Genomic DNA, 19124 nt, shown 5'->3' with positions numbered 1-19124 from the left:
CTCATTGTTGTCATGTTAGATGGTTCATTCAGAAGGATTTGGATGCTATCACACTCCCACTGGATGCCCAGCTGCTCTCCTGTTGCGGGATTATCATCAACACAGAACTCGGGGATAAGAGCATCTTTAGGTCTGGCTGTACTCGTCCTTCCTCCAACCTCTCCTCACTAAAGAGCAGAATAAACTCAGCATTAGCTCAGAGTAGCTTAGTTACATCAGTAGAGTTTAAGTCATCTGATTATTATTATTTGATTTTGCTAAACTGCTTTAATAAAGTTCCCTGTAATTAAAGTGTAAATTGTGGAGGTTGACTCTTTAAGCTTTAGTGAAACAGTGAAGGTAAAAGTCTGAGTATTATTCTTTATCAGTGCAAACAGCTCTTACAGGTTAGCCTAGCATCATAAAATCATGTTTCCTGCTGTCCAGCCTACTAAAACCATCCCTCCATCTTCTTCCACTTATCTGTGAAGTTGTTACTCTATCAGTGAGTTACAGAAGAATCAGAAGGAAAGGATTCAGTAACGACTAAGCGTTTGGATTCAGGGATCAGTCCTGGAGTCTGGATTCTGATGATGCTCCTCAGTCTAACTTATTCAATGAAATCATCTGTGTCATTTTCTCCTGCTGTGAACTCAGGGATCCACTCAAAGCTCAAATCCAAACCACTGAAGAAACTCTGCTGGAAGGATTCAGCACTGATTTAAAAACAGTGACAGTTTATGAAATGAAGTCATCAAAATGAAGCAACTTGTTTCAGATATTTAGGATGATGAACATTTCTGCCCTTTACTGAGGCCACTTTGTCCATTAAATGAAAGTGTCATGAACAGTTAGCTGTGACATCATCAGTACAGAATAGTTATGGTGTAACCAAACTGATTATGATATTTCATTGACAGACTTTTAAGTCTGAAAGATGTCTTATTTTGTTGAATCCTGCTGTTGATATTTTCCTCCAATCAGGACTTTTCCCTTGCAGAAATGGTCCTGTGTGATTTCTAGGCTGTGATATAAAAACTAGTTCCTAATGGCAGCGATTCACTCAGTAAACATGTGTTTCCTTCACCAACCTCACACACAGATCCAATAAGATCAGGAAGTGGGCAGTATAGTACAATATGTGTTATTTTGTACTGTGCTGCCCAAACTAAAGATCTGCTGAAGTGTTGGAAATGATTCAGATGTTTATTTTGGACGATACAGCAGAAGATCAGACATGAAAGTGGAGATAACACAGAAGACCTGCAGCAAAGGGTCAGAGGTCAGACTGGGCCACTGGATTCAACAATGAGCCAATGATCATCAAGTAGTGACTAAAGCAGAGCCCTGACGTTCTGACATTTATCACACAGTTAGAACAAATGTCTGCTGATGACTTCATCTCATGAAATGACTGATAGATGTCAATTCATTGATCAGCTGAGCTGCTGATCTTCATCGTGCACAGAAACATTCAGCTTGTTTCAATCAGTAAATAACTCCCACTACTCCCAGTTTGAACTGTTCCCACTCAAAATGCTGTCAGAACAATGATCATTGTAGAACTTCACAAACATCACGTGTTGTTTTCCACATGGAAGATCAGCAAACATACAGAAACTTCCTGTTGCCACACACGGCCTCTAAAATCTCTTCCACGCTTTCTGTCTGAAGTCCACTCTCTGTGTCGGATCCACAGGAAACAACAAGATCTTATTAACATGGTTTTCAATGTGTCTCCTTCCAAAAGTCCAACCAATGAACAAATGTGTATATTTGTGGAGGCCGAACAAAAGCATGACACATTTGTCTGTTTCTATAAACTGGTGTCAAACACAAATATGAAGAGTTTCATTGACAGACTCCAAAATGCCCCCGCAGTGAATCACAGGGAAATCCTACAGTGTGCAGAGAATCTTAATGGCTCCAACATCAACACATCCACAATGTTGGATCCAGTTCTACCTCACAGAGTTACTAAGACACACCCTCTGCCAGCATCACAACAGCTCCACCTGCTTCACCTGCCTCCTCAGCCTCTGTACACCTGAAGAGAAAAGAAAGGCTCCAAAAGCTCAAATCTACAAAGGATTCATGAAGTTTCATCCAACAAGAACATGTTTGCCTTCCACAGTGTGCTGTTAGACACCACTGTACCTCTGCCATTTCAAAAGAGCAGCTTGGGAACATTTTGGCTCCAAACACTTTGTGTTTAACTTCCTAATCTTTGTTTTCTTTGTGAACAACATCTGGAGCTTTTTGACTCATAGAAACATCATTTTGTTCTTTAGATGACAGCAGATTGGGACTGAATAATCAATCACTATCAAACCAATAAAGATGCTGATTTTACAGGAACTTTGTTGGAGAAGCTGGAAAGACATGAAACTGATCCCAAACCAGTTGATAGTGCTGATTATTCCAAATAAAGCTGTTTTCCATTTGAGATGACTTTCTGTCCTGATATATAATAAAGATGTTGTTGTTTTTGAGCCCTGTATTAAAAGTAGATCCAGTTTAAAGTCAGCTTGAGTTTGATGTCTTTATGTCAAAGCTGCTCATGATGTTGAGCTGCTGATGGAATAAAAACAGGTAAAAATCTGCCTCAATATAAAAGCATGTAGTCCAGACTTAAATGTAGCCTATTGTTAGCTGAGGTCCACACACAGTGTTTGACAGTGTAAACTGTGTGAAAGGGCTGCTGGTGGAGCTCACTAGGATGAGCAGGTGACCATGTGCCACGAGGTGGAGAGCAGCTGGCCTGGCTTTGATTCTGACCACGCCCCTTTCTCTCTCCTCTGCTTTGCTGTCACTTATCTTCACTGCTCTGTCCAATAAAGCTGAAAAAGGCCCCAAATCAAAGAAATCTGCTGCAGCCTCTGAAATGTCTTCTGTTTCCTTCCCGACGGCTTTTTCACCGTCAGCCCATCAGACAGTCCAGCAGCATTTATGATGATGTCATGATGTTGAAGAGACTGCTATGGTGGCCTCCCATGACCCCCAGCCTCATCTACACTGAGATGCAGACATTTGAAAAGCAGACAACTGAATAATAGTCCAACACAACAGTCTGTGTACAGACACACACTGAGCTTTCATAGAGTCAAAGGAGTCAATCAAACACAGCTAGTTGAGTCATTTCTTGTGTGAGTCTAAAGTGAATCTAGTATTTGAAAGTCCACTTCCTGTATTTGTTGTTGAAGACTTCTTCAGCTTCTTCTCAAGGACATCAGCTGCTTGTTTGGCAGCAGAGGCAGTTAAGAAGCTTCCTGAAAAACACTGAACAGTGAGTTCACTGTGGCATATGACAAATTCAGCTTTCTATGTGCAAATGTGTCTGTGTCAACCTTTCAAATGCTGTTGAATCCAAAACATCAGCGGCTCCTTGGCTGCTCACTTCATGCACTTCTGTCTTTGTGACAGTCCAATGACATCACAGCTGTTTCCACCCCAGTGTCTCAGGACTGGACACCTTTAAACATGTGGAGGATCAAACAGCCGTCCAGCTAAACATACATGAAACTATCAAAGCTGACAATCATTCCAATAACATCTAATGGTACATATATATAGACACAGGACTACAAGGAAATGGCTCTCAGCATCTGGCTGTGGGAACAAATGATCCCTGTTTGTCTTCAAATTGTGTGCATGTTTTAGACGTGTGTCACATGTAGAAACACAAAAATCCCACAATGACACAAAGATGTGTTTGACACAACTGTGCAGCTGTAAGTTGTTTCTAATGATTCATTGAAGCTCTTCTAACATTCTGGAGACAATCAGTCCATGAATCTGTTCAACACCACAACAATTTGACTTCAATGTGAACGTTTGCCATTAAATAACCTTCTTCATCCAGCTGACAGCATCCTTCATCCTATGATATGAACAGTTCCTCCTGTTGATGACAAACCTCTGACATGATCTGCTTGAGGAGCTTTTTTCATGTGAAGCTCTCTGAGCTCAGGGCTAAGTTGCTGTGTTTCATCTTTAAGAGCTGCTGCCTCCTCGCCGTTCTTCTTCTCCTAATGACACCATTTCTGCTTCAGATCTTTCACTGGGCCTAAAACAGATGAAGAGTAGATCTACTGCTGTTCACTGTTTGTGTCAATATGGAGAAATATGAAAGACAAACACAGCACATACAGAGAAATGTAGACAGAATGTGCAGCCAGTGCAGTAAATGGTCTAAATATCAGCTCTTTAGAAAATGATCCTGATGAACATGAAACTAACATCCAATGAGAAACACAGCTTCCTTGTTTCATGTCCAATAACAATAAATGAAGAGCTAATAAAGAGCTATTCTATTGTAAAATGCTGAGATGATTATTAGACAGAAGCCAGCGGCTCACCAAAAGCCTGCATTGCAAATCTATATGAAAGTAATCTATGCTCATATATGGCAAAATCCTTTAAGTGTCACTGTGTTTTTCATCTGTGCTCTTGTTGGTTGGACAAGTTTGTAAATGACAAAGAGCTCAGTGGACTTTGCATCCATCAAATCCTGTTAGATGTTTGTTTTCCTTCACAGCTTTGTGATGAAGGCTAAAGAACAGAGATATGAACTATTGCCAATATGAATCCTGATGCATGACGTGGGCACAGACCCACCAAAGCAACACTCAGCTCACCTCATTCCAGGCGCTTGTCTGCTGGAGACCATGAGCCTTGTTAGTCACACATTAGCACCGTGGTAGGAAACAGCCTCCATCATTTCATTAGATCTGAATTTGGACTGTTTCCCTCTGGATGAGAACCAAGTCTGTCAAATCTATTGATCCAACACAAACTATCAAACACATTGGCTCACAGTCAGATTGGCTTTGTATGGATGGTGTAACAGGGGCTGGGAAAGGATGCTGAAAGCTGAATATAATACAGAACAATAACAGGACATATAATCATGTAGAAACATGATCTTCAACAGGCACACTTCTATTATTCATGATCACAAACACAAAGAACTTGTGCAGCCCTGATATCAGCCCTAATATATGAGTGTGTTTGCCCAAAGATTGAAACAGCATCAACATGACAGCTGTAAGAAATCTTCTCTCAGCCTTGTTTGGCAGAAGATCCCTGCAACAAAGATTGTAGCTGAAAGATGACGTGTGTAAAGTTTGTCTTTGGGAGGGTTGAGGCTGTTTTAGACCTTTGATAGTTTCAATCCAGTTCTGAAAGACAGAAATAAAAACAACATCATTAAGATCAGATCATGGAGCTGTTTCCTGCCTTGTTTCTAGCTTCACATTACAAGACTTTACTACAATAAAGATGCTAACATGTATCTGTAGGAACAACATCACTGAATCTAGAACAACTGGAGCCAAACCAGTGGCTCTGCTGGGATCACTGGTGAGCCAACACTTCCTTGTTGATGCAGATTTCAGGGCTTCCTGTTGCTCCTCCGTTATAACTGTTCTCTCTTCTCAACACATGATGACACAAAGGAATCAGCAGTGACGAAAGATGATGCTGAAGCACACATTTCACACATATAACAGAGCAGTGCAGTTACACACACCTCTGCTTGACATTAGGCCTCAAACAAAGACACAAAACACTAACTTGACTCTAAATAGAAGAAACTGGCAGCTTTTTCTGTTCTGTGCTTATTTATATTTGACACACATGCTTCTCTTTGTGCAAACACACATCGCACTATAAGGGTAACCTAGCACACAATGATTGGACAGCACAGTGATGATGCTGGGAGATCCTATACTGAAGCAACACAGAAACACTGAGAACTTTAAACATTGATTATACTGAGATAAGCAGCCGACCCAGTCTAGATAAAGGCGAGCAGCTGGGACCGCTGCTGCACCAAAAACAGGTTTCAGTGTGTGTGTGTGTGTGTGATGTCTTTACTTATACTGGTCAATAGACTTTAGTCAACACATGATTGAAAGGTGTTACACATGAAATAAAACCAGTGTTTCATCTTTATTCCTCTGAAGCAGCTGCATTATAACCAATCTGCTCCTTTGTGGCCTTTAAAACAGCTTAAATAACTGTTGTTATATTTGTTTCTGCTCCTCTTGGACAGACGACTCTTGAAAAGACATTTTTGAATTTCAATCTGACTTTAACTGGATAAATATGGGATATATAAACGTCTGCAACAAACTGATTCCAGCTTCTACCTCATGATAGGAATGTTTTTGTGGCTCAAGATGACCTGATATCTTTCATGATGGAGACATTTGACACATGTTTCACATATTATAGACCAACAAGTTATTCATAGCAGTTTAAATACGGGGAGTCACTTTTGGGCCCAGCAGATAAAACAGAGCCAATATTTCCTTCTGTATTTAAGTGACGTGTGTCACAGATGTGACCTAGTAAAGTGTAACTGAACATTAGTAACGTTATTAACACTCTCAGCTCGTCCTTGTTCCAGACCTGAAGATCCTCTTCTTTCATTCAGCAGCAGCTTCAGGTCTCTGATGGTCCAGGCTTGTTGTTGGGAAACAGCCCTGCTGGGATGATGGTGTCCTCACAGAAACAGTCAGTGATGCTGTTGATCTCCATCACAGAGCACGTCCCAGTCTGCAGTCTCAGTCCTGCAGGGCCTCGCTGGCTTCCTGACTCCACCCAGTCAACAACAGGAAGTGTTTGCAGGAACAAACTGAGGCTGTGGTCAAACAGGAGTTTTTATCTCCTGGCTCTGACTCTCACTGCGGCCCCGCTGCTGTGTCAACATGTGTTTGTGCTAAACAATGATGGAAAGTGTTATAAATGACTTGTTGGCCTCTGATCTGTCACAAACAGCTGAAACGTGTCTCTCATGAGTCACATGAAGGTTTCTGACAGAAAGGACAAAAAGTAGCTGCAGTCAGTTTGTGTCATTTTTATATTTATTCATCTGGGAGAAAAATCTGAGGGACATTAAAATGTGTTTTTCAACAGAGACAAGAACATAAATATAACGTCACAGGTAAATGAACATATTTCAAGTAAACAGCTGGACTGATCAGGTCCAAACACAGAGTGATCAACAAACAGCTGTCATATCTTTATATATAAGCTCTTTATAAATGCTGTTCACTGCAGTCTGTTTACTAATAATGTCAAACTGTTAGAAACACAGAAACATCAGAATCGTCTTTGTTCACATAAACCTGTCTGGGATCCTTTGTTGTTCTTTTGATGCAGAGTTACATTATAAATATAAAGAGTTATTTCAGAGTCTCATCAGTTTTCCTGCATGTCTTTATTGAACACATCAGCAGGGCTGAAGCTCTCATGTTAAACACACACTGATCTATGGACACGTTCATGTGTTTCTAACAGCATCATAACCAGGCTGTTATCAGCCTGCACTAACATGATGTCACACACACTGAATGTAACAGTGACAGTTTACATCATCACACAATCAGCTGTGATTGTTTCACTGTCATCAAACTAGTCAACAGGAAGTAGAATCAATAGAAACCAATCATTTACTGACAGCATGTCTGATGGAAATAAGTGCAGATTATGTATGAAGTATATACGGAAGCGTAGAGCTGCCACCCAGGCAAAAGAAAAATAGAAGTATATCACGTTATAACGTGAAAAGTTTATTGTTCTAACAAGATACTTTTCATGTTTGTACAATATACTATCATGTTTGTACAATATACTTTTCACGTTCGTACAATATATTTATATTGTACGAACGTGATATTTATATTGTACGAACGTGATATTTATATTGTACGAACGTGATATTTATATTGTAATAACGTGATATTTATATTGTACGAACGTGATAATTATGCATATTGTAATAACGTGATATTATATTGTACGAACGTGTCTCACTTTATGAAACATCTGTAACTTAAATGTTTTTGGTTAAGAGATAAAATCACAAAAAGACTAGCTTCTGTTCCTGAATCTGCAGCAGTAAAGTCCTCTAAACTTTTCTTTCGAGTTGTAAAAATACTCAAATTTCAGCACATCACATGTGTACTTTAGAAATATTCAGTAAGAGTGTGCCTTCTGTTAAATTAGTACATTAATGTTGATACAAACATTAATGTTACAGTCAATGTGCTATTTTCATTGTGATTCCTGGTATTTAATAAGAGATTTAAATCAGGATCACGGTGAGCTGTTAACAGCAGGTCTTAGAACTTCTTCATAAACAATCAGAAACAATCCTGATGTTTATACAGGTTCTCTGTCACAGCTTGAGGGTCTCAATGAAACTTGTTTGTTTGTTTGTTTGTTTGTTTACACTCTTCTCTGGTTCTCTGACTGCAGCTGTATTTGAATGAACTGGAACATCCAATTCTTCAACTCGTTAACTCTGCTGATCCTCTTTGAATCATGGATCAGCTGAGATGTTTTTCAGACATGTTGAACTGACTGAATATTAATGGACTGAAGCTTCCAGTCACAGTGAATCAGTGTGTCAGTGAATGCATCGTGTGTGCTTCATGGCTCCATCTAGTGCAGAGGTTCCCAAAGTGTGGGTCCCGCCCCCTAGGGGGGGCACAGAGCCATTGTAGGGGGGGCGCGGTATGAAAGAAAAAAAAAAGAACGTTTGGACACTGCTATCATAATGGACACGTTTTCGATGGGGCTTTCACAGAAACCCAAAGCAGGAGGTGACGCATTGCCAAATATGTTTCCAAACCAACTTCCTTCCAAGCCAAAGACTAGAAAATATGATGAAGCATGTCTTGCCTTTGTCTTCACCTGCACAGGTAGGTCTCCCCTGCAAAATTAGTTTCCCCTGTGTCGGGAGCACGCGCTGGGCTCTTCAAATCAAGAACAGTATCCCACATTTTGGATTTTTAGTTCATAAACACTTCTTGTAATGACTAACTACACCTGACATGTTGGAGATGTTAGAAAAAAAAATGTTCCCCTGTTCAAATCACAGACAAACAGCATCCCACAGTTGTTTATGTTTTTGAAGCCATTTTTCACAGAGAGGCTTTTTTGAAAAATGTGTTGATAGCAATGTTGAATATTATTACACAGGAAAAAAATGCTAATGTACAGTAATTACACCGTGACGCCTCTGCCTTTCTAAATGGAGGGACAGTAACTGTGTATGCATATGTAAGCGTGTAAAACCCGAAGATAGTCAGATTAACAGTATTTTGTCTGTATCTGCCATCGTAGAAATTCATCTCATGTAAACAATGACGTGGCGCACAGCGTGACATGAAAAAAAGGGCACATACCACATACTGTATTCCTCGTCCACACATAAATGTAAAAAACGAGTTTTAAAAAAGTTTTCGGTGATTCGAAACGCTGTTTACATGTAGACGAAAGGTCCAAATGCATAGAAACAGCTGCATTTTCCCCAAAAAAAAAAAAGACTTACTAAATGTTTGAGGTATGAAGTAAACCGCAGTGGAGTTTGAAAATGAAATATGGGTGTGTGTGGTTGGGGCGGAAAATTTTTCTTGTAAAAAAGAAAAAAGGGGGGTCAAGCAAAAAAAAGTTTGGGAACCACTGATCTAGTGGACTCATAGCTGGTGTTGGTCGTTGTGTCCTTGGGCAAGACACTTTACCCTACCGCCTACTGGTGTTGGCCAGAGGGGCCGATGGCGCGATATGGCAGCCTCGCTTCTGTCAGTCTGCCCCAGGGCAGCTGTGGCTACAACAGTAGCTTGCCTCCACCAGTGTGTGAATGTGAGCGTGAATGAATAATGTCATTGTAAAGCGCTTTGGGTGCCTTGAAAAGCGCTATATAAATCCAATGCATTATTATTATTATTATTATTATTATTATTATTATTATTATTATTATTATTATAGCAGAGCAGCTGATGGCAGCTTCCTCTGCCTCACACTGCTGTCTGACTGCATTCAGCTGACACTGAGATGAAGCAGGAAAGAAGCAGCTGATATTTGGACAGCACACATGATGGAAAGGAGGATTTCAGCTGATGTGCACATGAATGATTTGTGTTTCCTCTGCAGGTGAAGGTAGAAAGTGTGTGTGAGCTGATGTGAATTGAGCAGCATGGATCAGTGTGAGGACAGAGAGGAGAGAGTCCCTCCCTCTAAAAGCACTCTGTGTGGGGAACATGAGAGCCAGACCAAAGCTCAGAGGTGAGATGACCATCTCTAACTGTCCATGACTCTTCTCCATGTCACAGCTCAGCACTCACATCACTGCTCCATCATTGTTCACAGGAACCAGCCTGGACCTCCACCCAGCTCTGTGTCTTGTAAGAGTGATGCGTCTAAAGATAGCCACATTGATTTTAAAGTCTCTGCTGCAGAGAGGTGAGCTGTTAGTAACATGAACTCCTTGATTTAACTTTAGCTTGATGTTCTGGGAAATAAACTGCAGTGCAAACACGTCATTCCCTCAATCCCATTTAAACTGTCACTTAAAAACAAGCCTTTGGTTTCTAAACAGCTAAAAATCCACTTCAGCGAACAGGAAGTGATGCTCATACTCATGTCTTCTTCCATGAGTCATGTTGTGCTGTATGTTGCAGGAAGTTTGAGGAGGAGGCACTAACTGTGCTGCACAGATTTCACTTTTACTCGTAAAACTCAGCATCAAAAATTACTCAACGCTGGTTATTATTATTAACTCCTACACTGAAAAAAAAGTTCTTTCAATTTACTTGATTTTATTGTGTACATCGGTCCCACATAATATGAATAAGTGTAAGTGACTTAATTTTCCACTTTCCAACAAGTAATAATTACTTGTAAAGCCAAAGTATTTCATTCACATCAGATTACTTTAAAAAATCATGTTCGATGTACATACTGTTTATCTGTTACCAAAATATCAATGTATTACGTAATGTTGATCAATTTTAAAGTTTAACACCAACGTATTTTTGATTGCCAGTGGTACTTAATGAAATTGTGTAACATAAAGGCATTATAATTATGTTCCTGCAACACAAATTGTGGATTTAAATCCTGCTTAATTATTTTAAGTCAACTTCATAAAAAATCAGTCCTTGGTTTCTTGCCTATGTACAATATAATAATGTAAATATAAACTAAATGTCATTGACAAAAAAGGCAAAACAAAATGTGAGTGCTGAAAAGTTCACCTTTATTTTAACAGCAGTGAAAACAGCAAGCATATGAACTTATTAAACAGTTTTAGAGATTACCTGCAGATATAACTGAAAGAAAGATTTAAAACATTTGTAAATATTTCCCCTCAAAACTGACCTTAGCAGCAATACAAGAAAGCTACAAATAAGTGCTTATTAATGATTCTGTCATGTTAAACATATTTGTATTTAATTTCACAATTAAAAGTTTGAAACTAAATTAACCCTACTTAGAAAAAAATCAAAAAGCATCCATGAACAAACAGGCTTACACAAATATAACTTTTTTTTGCATTTAACATTTCTACAACTCCTGTTACCTGGAGTTTAAGAGTAAGAAACCAGCAAGCTGCTTTGAATGATCAAGTCTGTACATATATAGAAGAATTTCATCTTAAATTGGTCTTATATATCTCCATACATATCACATTTTGTATTTAGCTGTACAGAATTCTTTACTAAATTGAAGCTTAAATGACACTGTCAAATAACACCAAACACCTAAATGAATCTTCCTTTTGAACATATAAGGAGGATGTAAAGGTTGACCTTTACAAAAAAAACTCTGTAAACATTTCTCGCAATACAATACCACCAAAAGGAAGAAAAAAGTGTCACCCTGAAGTGCAGTCACATGAGAAAAAAGAACAACAACAAAAAAACCCAAACAAACAATATCACTGTCCTCTTGTTTTGTGTTAACACATGTTTACATGCAGGCCCGTGATCAGCACATGAGCACTGCACTGTGGTGGTGATGCTGTATTCCAGACTGTTCACTCATTCTTCAAAAAAACAAACAAACAACAAAGAGAAAAACTTTGGTTTTCTAATCCGGTGACATGAGAGGACATTCATGTCAAAGCAGTTGCTGTTTAAGCACCTTGTGTGGGCTGGTAGAGACCTAAATAAATCTTCCTTTTGAACATATAAGCAGGATGTAAAGGTTGACCTTTACAACCTCTGTAAACATTTCTCACAATACAATACCACCAAAAGGAAGAAAAAAAAAGTGTCACCCTGAAGTTCAGTCACATGAAAAAACAACAACAAAAAAAACCAAACAAACAATATCAGCAGTATAACATTGCAGTTTTTTGTTTTGTGTTCAGTAAAGAATTGCTGAAGTGCAGTCTTTGACTCTTCAATGAAACAGACGGTTTTTGAGAGCAAGAACTTTGTTGGAGAGTTTAGCTCCATCCAGTTCCATGAAAACCTTCTGGAAAACCTCAAAGGTGTAGCGGAGGTCAGCAGGGTAGGCAAGGTTTAGTGCATACATGAGTCCAAATAGCATTACCACAGCAAATGCTACATTATCCAAATTCTTCACCACCCTGATGCCTTCAAGGACAACTCCAATGTCTTCTTGTTCATCTGCTGAAGCTTGTTCTTTAAGAAGATAAATTCCAACAGTGGTGTCTTCAATGGCCTCATTGATGGCGTCTTCATCCATGTCCTGTAAAAAAATACATAAATAAATAAAATAAAATAAGTCATGTTAGTCATCCCATGCCAAGTGAGCAATATGATGTACTGTTGATGTACACCCCCAGACACCCAGTACAGATTAAAACAAAACCAAGCAGATGTAAAAGTAGTACAAGATGAGAGCATTTATCATTGGAAAACATTTACAATTTTCCACAATTAAAAGTTTTGTCCAAAAGGTGTCATAGTTGTGTTAAGGCTTTATCACTTACATTATCCATTTGTGCCACAATTTTTTTCAGTCTTTGTCCAAGCTGTCCTCCTCTTCTTTTGAACAACTTCACCAGGTTGTCCAAGTGGAGATCCATCTGAGACAGGAACTTTGATTGAAGGGGGATTGTGGTAATTCTTTTAAACTCAGCATTGATCTGAAAACATGAGCACAAAGGAGTGAGCTTCAAATGTTTAACACCAGAAAGAAAGCCACAACCACCAATGCTGAAGAAATGGGCTGTTAAATGTGCTTAAAGTATTTTAGCTTAACACCTCTTCCAATAACTCCCGGTATGAGTCAAACTTTACCTCATGGACATCAAATAGAGCAGGCCATCTTGCCATGAAAGCCTCTACCATTGGTGCATCACGAACAACTTCATGTCTTCTGTAGGCAAAAGTCTTTTCCATCTTGAGTTTCACCAACTCTCTGTTGTTCCTCTTCTTTATGTCCAAGAGTAAAATTTTCCGCATTGCCTCTAGGCTCTCCTCAGTTTCTTCTGGTGGGTATGTTGGGCAAAAGTTAACTTCTGCCCTCTTTGCTTTTTTGACACCAAAGGCTGCACTGCATCTTCCAACAGGTTTGTTCTTTAGAGAGTTTACAGTCACCTCTGGGCAGCCCAGTTTTCGTAGATGGGTGCGATAGTTTGAGAGTTTATATTTTAAACTGGTCTTCCATCCTCCAAATCCAGTGTTGGAGCCTGTCTCAGTTAGACAGGGATGCTTCTTGATCAGACTCTGAGCTACTTGATCCATTTCTTTATCACTGACATACACTTTATACTTCACAATTTTCTGCACCAAACCGTCAAGGATGGCTGACTTCAACTTGGGATCTGGAATAAGTGCAGTTCCATTCTGATTGTACGCAATTTTTGCCTGCTGAAGTTGTAATTCAGCATCATACGAAAACTTGGGCACATAAAAGACAGCAGGCCAAGAAGATCGTGAGCTTGTTGACTCACTTGATGACAACACATCTGTGTCCACAGATCCACCAGACAGGTACGAAGAATCGTTAACAGATGAACAGCTGAGGGCTTCGGAGTCCTGGACAGGATAAAGAATGATATAATCCTCATGCTGCATAGTTGTGGGTCTTGACATGTCAATAACTTTAAGAGTCCCTCTGTCTGCCACTTCTGAAACTGAGGTAAGATTAAGGAACTCATTCCCAAACAAGGAATCCATAAACTGAAGTCGGAAATTGCCCTGAAGACCACACTGTCTCTTGACTTCAACAATGAGATCCTCAATTGATTCAGGTGGTCCATTGGAGAGAGTGAGCCTTTGACAGGTTCCATCAGTCAAGATGATCTTTAGGATCACAGGGGTCCCCATTTTAAGCAGCTACTCTGTAGACAAAAAAATAAAAAAATAAAAAATTACATCAGACGCCCAGAAAGAATAATTTCAGTTTAGTCTTCATACAGTCAGTTATAAAAAGGTCAGACATACAAAAAAAAAAAAAAAAGGAAGAGAGAATGTATCTAATGAAATACATGTGACTGAACTTATTACACTTATTTGCACACCTTTTATTTCTATATGCCTTTTGAAAGTCACCATGCGGACTGATCCGATCTTGTAGTCAACCAGTGGATAAGTGTCGAGGAGTTCACGGAGTGAAACAAGAGTGAATATTCTTGCAGATACTGGGTTGAGCTCAAAAGCTCTGTAGTGCTCCCTGTACCAGCCACCAAGCTCTCTGACAATGTAGAATATGCTCTGGTTTACAATGCAGATGTGGTTTATTTCACAGAATTCTGGCAACCCACCAGCTGCCCTGTGGGCCAGTACCATTCCCTTCCTATAAGTTATGCCCTTTATTGTCACACACTGTGCAAGGTTTATCTCTAGAATGTCAGGGAATGTTTGCCTAATGACTCTAGCCATCTCCTCTTTAAGCAAATCCACTGGAAAAGTTGATACAGCTGAGACCTCTAGTTCAGACTTGCCAAGAGATGGGGAGCTTAGATGGTAAGCTATCATCATCTGATGCTTTGAGGCTAAGGAGAGAGGCACATTCTTAAAGCAACTTGTGTGTCTGATGACCTGCTTGAAAAAGCTATGTTTGGCCTCGAAACGCATTGTCCACAGCCAAACAACTGGACCAAAAAACCTAATCATCTGTGGATAATGCTCCAAATAATGGTGTTTTGGTAGTAGCTTAACATCAGGAAACAGTGCCTGGTATCGCTGTCTGTGCTCAATAATTTTGCTTTCCAAAAAAGCCAGAGAGTCATCACTATGCACAGGGGACACGACAAGTTCAGTGATATCCTTCAGAGTCATGAGAACAAGCCATGCAGGCTCATCTTCAGGCACAAGTGATCCAACTAAAAAAGGCAAGAACCGGAGCAAGCTCCAGTTCTCATGCGCATTTCCTCCAACTGTTTTGGTGCTAGAGAAAGTTTGTGACACTACATGAGGTCTGTTTGTCTTATCTTCCCATTTGTAGGGGAACTTCAGAATCGCATTGTTTAAGTTGGCTAAAGTGAAAAACCTCTTTGATATAAGAACTGTCAAGCAATGAGCCAACTCTACTGGGATTATACCCTCAAAAACATCATGAGCAAGATCAGGCGGATAACCAAATATGACATGAAAGTGGGACAGATTCTTGGTGAAGACACATTCTCTTTTCACTCCACAACAGCCTGTACCTGTATCTTGGGCTTGTTTAACATGGACCTGGTGAAGCTCTTTGCTTCTTAGCGTGAAAGCACCAGATGCTACAGAATACAGCTGAATATCACTGTTCTTCCCTGTGCAAAATCTGCAATAGTATTCTACAGAAAAACTTTGCATAAATCCTGCAACACTGTGTGCTCCAAGGTTATCTGCGATTACACTTACGACTGTACCCTTGACTGACTCTCCTAATAGTGGAACATAAACGCCATGTTCTTCAAGAGTTTTCAGATCCTGTAGAAGAGGTTCCAATATTTTGTCATAACCATAGGTTTTAACGTCAGTGGTTTTGCACAACACTGACAAGTAGATGGACGATAAGGAGGAATGAGATTCTGAAGGCAAGTTAGTCAAAACCCAATAAATGGCACAAAGCTTGTGTTTCTTCCGTGAGGTACCAAGGGGGTTACAGACTTCAAAGTCATCCACATAAAAACGTAGGAAAATGCTTAGATTTTCTCCAGAAAGGAAAAAGTTTTCCTTAAATAGGGAACCATCACTTGAACACCTGTAATGATACGACCCAGTAGAGTCTGTGCCCACCTGTTCTTTATGGCATTTCACAACTTCATCAACAACATCTTTTCTACTCAACAGCTGCTGTAACAATTTCAGTAATGGGACATATTGGAAACTGTGTTTCTTTTCAGCATCAAGTATATATTCAACTGGTTCTAAAACACAGAAATTTTCCTTGTAATACTGCTTACGCAGATATGCTGTGCTTAGCGGACCACCCTTTTGTATGGACCTTAGTACAGGATTACCTGAAAAAACTGCATTAATAGTTTCTGTAATGAGATCTTTATCAATGGGGAGGTTTCTTTGATTAAAGATATTCGTCACAATATCACAGGATAATGGTACAGGTGCCGACCGTATCAAATGATAGAGTTCCTCTAAAAATACATCAATAGCTGTGCTTGGCACATGGACCAAATGCTCCAGCTTTAGCAGAGTAGTTGCAAATCTTTGCTCTATGACTTTTTGCAAGTCCTCAGTATCACACTGACCATGTGAAGGAATGACAGTATCCAACTGCTCTACATACTCCTGACTATTTTCCTCAAATTCATTTGTAGGTGCGGTTCCTGTTCTAACAATACCTTGTTTAAAATCACCTGGTGTATAATGTCTGTGTTTACGGTTTTTGTGTGATTTAAATGTACAGTAAATGTTTGTTTTAAAGGTGCAGCCTAGAAACATACAAGTAAGTGTCTCATTTCTTTTAAGATGCGCATATATGTGAGCAAAATAATCACGCTCTGATGCTAAATCATTGCATTCGCAAAGGTGGCAACTGAAAATCGTTTTTTCTTTAGTAGTGACCCCTGTGCTGTGGATTTTATTTTGATGGACAATAAGGGCATTCCACGTTTTAAAGGTGCATGGACAATGCAGGTATGTACATGGAAAGTGAGAACGACGTCCAAAATGCGGATGTTTTAATCTGTAGTGATGCAAAAGCTTGGAACGACTTGATACCGTTTCTGTGCACCCCTTACAACTCCACATTCCCAGCACCACTTAACCCTGTAAGACACAGATAATCAAGAGTCAGATCATTCAATATCCAGAGGATTACATCACATAGATGTATGTATGTATGTATATATATATATATATATATATATATATATATAAAAAACACCCAGCACGCCCCTACGGGCGGTTTATCCTTCAAGCTCGGGTCCTCTACCAGAGGCCTGGGAGCTTGAGGGTCCTGCGCAGTATCTTAGCTGTTCCCAGGACTGCGCTCTTCTGGACAGAGATCTCCGATGTTGTTCCCGGGATCTGCTGGAGCCACTCGCCTAGCTTGGGAGTCACTGCACCTAGTGCTCCGATTACCACGGGGACCACCGTTACCTTCACCCTCCACATCCTCTCGAGCTCTTCTCTGAGCCCTTGGTATTTCTCCAGCTTCTCGTGTTCCTTCTTCCTGATATTGCTGTCATTCGGAACCGCTACATCGATCACTACGGCCGTCTTCTCCTGTTTGTCTACCACCACTATGTCCGGTTGGTTAGCCACCACCATTTTGTCCGTCTGCATCTGGAAGTCCCACAGGATCTTAGCTCGGTCATTCTCCATCACCCTTGGGGGCATCTCCCATTTTGACCTCGGGACTTCCAGGTTATACTCGGCACAGATGTTCCTGTACACTATGCCGGCCACTTGGTTATGGCGTTCCATGTATGCCTTGCCTGCTAGCATCTTGCACCCTGCTGTTATGTGCTGGATTGTCTCAAGGGCATCTTTACACAGCCTGCACCTGGGGTCTTGCCTGGTGTGATAGACCCCAGCCTCTATGGATCTTGTACTCAGAGCTTGTTCTTGTGCTGCCATGATTAATGCCTCTGTGCTGTCTTTCAGTCCAGCTTTGTCCAGCCACTGGTAGGATTTCTGGATATCAGCCACCTCCTCTATCTGCCGGTGGTACATACCGTGCAGGGGCCTGTCCTTCCATGATGGTTCCTCGTCTCCTCCTCTTTCTTGGGTTTCTGCTGCCTGAGGTATTCACTGAGCACTTTCGGTCAGTTGGGGCCATCTTCCCAATGTATTCTTGGATGTTCGTTGTCTCATCCTGGACTGTGGTGCTGACACTCACCAGTCCTCGGCCCCTTCCTTCCGCTTAGCGTACAGCCTCAGGGTGCTGGACTTGGGGTGAAACCCTCCATGCATGGTAAGGAGCTTTCTTGTCTTTATGTCAGTGGCTTCTATCTCCTCCTTTGGCCAGCCTATTACCCCAGCAGGGTACCTGATCACGGGCAGGGCGTGGGTGTTGATAGCCCGGATCTTGTTCTTACCGTTCAGCTGACTCCTCAGGACTTGCCTGACCCTCTGCAGGTACTTGGTGGTTGCAGCTTTTCTAGCGGCCTCTTCATGGTTCCCATTCGCCTGCGGGATCCCCAGGTACTTGTAACTGTCCTCTATGTCTGCAATGTTGCCTTCTGGTAGTTCGATCCCCTCAGTTCTGACTACCTTTCCTCTCTTTGTTACCATCTGACTACACTTCTCCAGCCCGAATGACATCCCGATGTCATTGCTGTATAGCCTGGTGGTGTGGATCAGTGAATCGATGTCTCGTTCACTCTTGGCATACAGCTTGATGTCATCCATGTACAGGAGGTGGCTGACAACCGCTCCGTTTAAGTAGTCGGTATCCGTAGCCAGTCTTGTCAATGATCTCACTGAGGGGTTCAGGCCTATGCAGAACAGCAGTGGAGACAGAGCATCTCCTTGGTAGATCCCGCACTTGATGGTGACTTGTGCTATGGGCTTGGGTTGGCCTCTAGTGTTGTGCGCCACATCCCCATTGAGTTCCTGATGAAGGCTCTTAGGGTCCTGTCGATCTTGTACAATTCTAGGCATTCCAGTATCCAGCTGTGGGGCATTGAGTCATAGGCCTTCTTGTAATCAATCCAGGCTGTGCACAGGTTGGTCAGTCTGGTCTTGCAGTCTCGGCTGACTGTTCTGTCTACCAGTAGCTGGTGTTTTGCGCCTCTGGTATTCTTGCCAATCCCTTTCTGTGCCCCGCTCATGTATTGACCCATGTGCCCGTTCATCTTAGCCGATATGATGCCTGACAGGAGCTTCCATGTAGTACTGAGGCAGGTTATTGGTCGGTAGTTGGATGGGACCGGTCCCTTCTTGGGGTCCTTGGGGATCAGGACCGTCCGACCTTCAGTTAGCCAT

The sequence above is a fragment of the Oreochromis aureus genome, linkage group 3 (assembly GCF_013358895.1).
Source record: "Oreochromis aureus strain Israel breed Guangdong linkage group 3, ZZ_aureus, whole genome shotgun sequence".
NCBI classification, from domain to species: domain Eukaryota; kingdom Metazoa; phylum Chordata; class Actinopteri; order Cichliformes; family Cichlidae; genus Oreochromis; species Oreochromis aureus.
Note: the sequence above shows the minus strand (reverse complement) of the source record.